Below are 4,782 nucleotides of genomic sequence, written 5' to 3'. Positions count from 1 at the left end.
CCTATATAATTCCTTGGCACCTGCTAAGCACCCAGAGAAATATCCACTTCATCTTGCAGCCACCCAAAATACACCTCGTATATAAGTTTCCCTTAATAAACTCTATTAGTTGCCGGATTGGAGTGGCCTGCTTCTTTCTTCCCTCTCTTTCTGCCCTCCACTTACGAAGGGAGATTTTGAGTCTCAGGGCTTTTCCCTGAGTGTCTGTATAAAAACAGTGCCAAGATCATTCAATGGGGAAAGAACAGTCTTTTCAACAAATGATCCTGGGAAAACTGGGTATGTACATGCAAAGGAGTGAGGTTTGACCCTTATCTAATATCATATACTAAATTAACTCAAAATGGATCAAGGATCTAAATGTAAGTCCTAAAACAATAAAACTTTAGGAGAAAACATAGGGCAAAAACTTCACAATATTGTATTTGGCAATAATTTCTTGATATAACACTAAAGGCACAGGTAACAAAAGTAAAATATAGTTGTAAAAACAGTGACGTTGTCTGGCCGGCACGGCTCGGTGGTTGAGTGTTGACCTATGAACCAGAAGGTCCCAGTTCAATTCTAGGTCAGGACACATGCCCAGGTTGTGGGCTCCATCCCTGGGGGGTGAAGGAGGCAGCCGATCAATGATTCTTTCTCATCACTGATGTTTCTATCTCTCTCTCCCTCTCCTTTCCTCTCTGAAATAAATAAAAATACATTAAAAAAATAGTGATGTCATTGAGAATGGTGGAACTTTTAGTACCACTCTTGGAGACATAAAAGCACTTGAAACTAGAATCTACCCACATAAACAAACAGTAATAGGTTTAAGAAATGAAAGTTCTCTGTGAAAAAAAAAATTAAGATCATTACCGCTTAAAAAAAAGAGTAGTGAATAAATATAGCATTTAAATATCTAATACTCTCTTTTTACTTTCACAAATATTTAGCTGTGATAATTTCTGTTAAAAACAAAACAAAAATATATAGGAAAAACAAGAATGAGGATCTAATCATAATACAGGGTATTATGTAAAAGTTGTTTTACAGTTGCTTGTATGAAAAAATAATACAATATATATAATAAAAGCCTAAGCGACCATTATGACGGAACGACCAGAATGACAGGTGGCTATGGTGCACACTGACCACCAGGGGGCAGACGCTCAATGCAGGAGCTGCCCCCTGGTGGTCAGTGTGCTCCCACAGGGGGAGCGCCACTCAGCCAGAAGCTAGCTGGGCTCACAGCTGGCTGGCGAGCGCAATGGCGGTGGCAGGAGCCTCTCCCACCTCTGCATCGGCTCTAAGGAGCAGCAAGCAGGCGGGCGGTAAGGAGCGAGGGGTCCCAGACTGCAAGAGGGATCCCGGACTGTGAGAGGGTGCAGGCCGGGCTGAGGGACAACCCCCCCCACCCAGCCCCCCCCTTCCAGTGCAAGAATTTTGTGCACCAGGCCTCTAGTAATTAATATAATAATACAAGAAGCAACTCCGTGTTTTGGGTACTCACAATTGTAAATCTACTTTTGCCCCACCCTGTATTATATATATTATATGTCTCAAGAAGAATTTTTATTTTCCTTAAAAGCTAGGTCCTATGTCTCTCATTAAATTTTAAGAAGAAAAAACAAGAAAAGGGGATTTTTTATAATTACTTTAAAGATATAGCCCACTGGCTGCTCTAGGAAAGATAAATTGGAGAAGGGCAATTGTCAATGACTTTACCTTTCACTTTGCCACTAGGCCAGACAATACAAAATAGCCCTCATGGTGTGTTTCTAGGAAACCAGTTTCCAAGAAAGAGTATTTTAAAAAAGTAAAGTGCCCTAGCTGGTTTGGCTCAGTGGGTAGAGAGTCAGCCTGCAGACTGAAGGGTCTTGGGTTTGATTCCCATCAAGGGCACATGCCCAGGTTGGGAGCTTAATCCCCAGTGGGGGACGTGCAGGAAGCAGCCGATCGATGATTCTCTCTCATCATTGATGTTTCTCTCTCTCTCTCCCCTTTCCCTTCCTCTCTGAAATCAATAATATATATGTATAAATATATATGGGGTCAGCATGAGGGTCTATGTGATAACCTGTTTTCTTCTTTGTTTATTAAAAAAAAAAAAAAAAACCTGGAGCCTCCCACACTGTATAGAGAAGAGTCACAGAGCAAAGCCAGATGCAGAGCCAGCTTAAGCTGTGGTGAGGCCCTAGAATGACGGGATTCCAAACTGGTCAAAGGTGTGGAGCAGAGGGACAGCCCTGAGCACCCAGCAAGTTCAGACAGCACCAAGGCTTCCCTAAGCTCTGTGCAGCTGCAGGGAGAGGGGGAAGTGCTGACACAGGGACTAGGAAGCTGGTCTGAGCCAAGCGCCTTGAGCCTCGGGAAGGCTGGGTCAAAATAGAGGACAGACAGGGACAGGTTGGGCCTCAAATCCACGTGCGGAGCGTGGAACTCTCCTGGGGTGGGAGGACATCTACCTCTTCAGGGGCAGGCTCTCATGTCACCCGGGCATGTCTGCATCTGAAAGACACTTGTGTCCGATCATGCCAAAGACGGTGATTTTTCCTCTCCTCTGGCCCAGCCACTTCCCCGGAGCTCTGGAAAGCACAGCCATGGTCCCTGCCTGTCTTATTCTGAGGGGGTAACTTCTACATCAACCAAGACAAGTTACCCAGCACCGCTTAACCACACTGCCACAAAGAAGGCACACTAGGGAAGGATTGGGGAGAAACGACACACAGGCGGGCTTCCTGTTAGGCAACCTCAGTTTTAAAAAACACAGAGTATTTCCCTTCTCAAACAGATCCACGAAAAGGTTCCTTTAAATAAGCGTTTCCATGGAGCATCTGAATAAGATTGTTTAGGAAGTATGTGCTGACTCATACCTTTGCGGGAACATCTCCCTAATTTGACGCTGGCCTCTCAATTCCCATAGAATGTTCTTCTCTTGGGCTTGCGATGGCTCTTTCCTGGTTGTAGCTCTGTGTCTCTGCCTCTCTTTCTTTGCCCTCTCTCCTCCTGCTTCTTTGGGGACTTCATTCTTTCTCCTCATTTGAGTGACTGTCACCCACTTCCTTTAATTGTCACCTCGGTGCTGATAACAGCTGATAATCACAAGTGCGCATTATGTGACAGGCCCTGTACTACAAATCTCTGATTTCATCCTCAAAACAGTCCTATGGAGTAGGCACTGTTATTATCCCCACTTTTTTTTTTTCCATCTTCACCCAAGGATATTTTTCCACTGAGTTTTAGAAAGAGTGGACAAGAGAGGGAAAGATAGAGAGAAACATCGATGTGAGAGAAACACATCAATTGGTTGCCTCCTGCATGATCCCAACCAGGGCAGGACCAGGGAGGAGCCTGCGACCGAGGTACGTGCCCTTGACTGGAATCGAACCCAGTACCCTTCGGCTGAGCCAAACCGGCTAGGGCTATCCCCATTTTTATACACAGGAAAACTGAGGCTTGGTGGGGTGGGGTGGGGTTGAAGGAACTGCCTAAGGTGCCCAGGTAGTAAAGGGCAGACCCGGGATTCGAACCCGGCCAGTCCACCTTGGAGATTCTGCTGGCAACTGATGACACTTCTGTCATCAGTTCACACAATTCCATGCACTCTCTCACCTGGACACCCTTTCCAAGGGGCTAGGGCTATCCATCTCTACCAACCCCTCAAACCCAGAATGCTGACCATCCTGGTTGTTTAAATACTAAAATACTTCCAAACCCTGCCACCTGGCAACCTGTCCCCTTCCCAGATCACTCCTCCAAGCCCTCCCCACATCCCGGCTCGGTGCTGGGGGGCTGAGGGCTGGGGAGTGCGGGCTTCAGGATGCTGCTGGCCTAGGTCCTCACCAGTACTACTCCTGTGGTCAGATATTGCTGGTATCACTTCTGCCGCCTCCTCCTCCTCTCTCCACAAACCAGTTCCTCCTTCTAACTTCCTTATTTCTGGGGTCCGCACCTCATTCTCCAGTTCACCGTACACGAGTTTTTGCTAGCCACTCAGTTCTCTCAACTGCCTTCCCCCCACCCTACCCCCCAGAAGACTGGTGGCCTCGTCCTGTGGCTCTGACCTCTTCTACCTGCTGCGGCTCATCCCACCTGTCTCCTCCCTTACCCCACACTATGGACTCCACCCTGGAACAGACCCCTTCTAGCCCTGGCCCAGCTTCCGTGGCCCCTGCTGGACTCCCCCTACACCCTGCCCCTTGCTCCTCCATTCTTGAGGCCAGGCACTCAAGGACAAAACCTCGATTCCTCATGAGAAGTCTACCTTCTAACCAAGGTGTTGGTTTTACCCTGCCAATGCCTCCTCCATTAGACTCCCTTATACAGAGAACGCATTTCACGAATATGAAATAAATTCAGTCAGCTGATCCCCACTTATGTTTCCAAAGCTTCCTACCTTATCCAATCACAACCCTCTCCAGAAAAGCTATTGCCAGCCACTCAGTTCTCTCAGCCTCCTTGCCTCCCTAACCACGCCCCCCGCAGAGTGTGAAAGCCTCCTAGGCAGCCCCTGAGGTCCCCAGTAGTTTCCCTTCTGCCCCTCTCTTCCCAAGTCCTGGCTGACTGTCCCATCTGCCTGACTCCCGAGCATCCAATGCAAGGCACCACGGCAGGTGCTGGGGACCCAGCTGATGTGACAGCTAGGAGCTCATGGTTAGAGCTGGAGGAGAAAGATATATTCATGTGAAGGTCCAATGGTAACCCACCAACTTCCTCTGGCACTGCCATGGAAGACGACAAGCAGACAGCTATGCTGGGACAGACGCTCGTGCTGAGCGCCATTGGCCCACGCAGTCCTGC

The sequence above is a fragment of the Myotis brandtii genome, unplaced genomic scaffold (genome assembly GCF_000412655.1).
Source record: "Myotis brandtii unplaced genomic scaffold, ASM41265v1 scaffold212, whole genome shotgun sequence".
In the NCBI taxonomy this organism is placed as follows: Eukaryota; Metazoa; Chordata; class Mammalia; order Chiroptera; family Vespertilionidae; genus Myotis; species Myotis brandtii.
The sequence above is the reverse complement of the archived record's forward strand: the minus strand, read 5'-3'. Positions refer to the sequence as shown.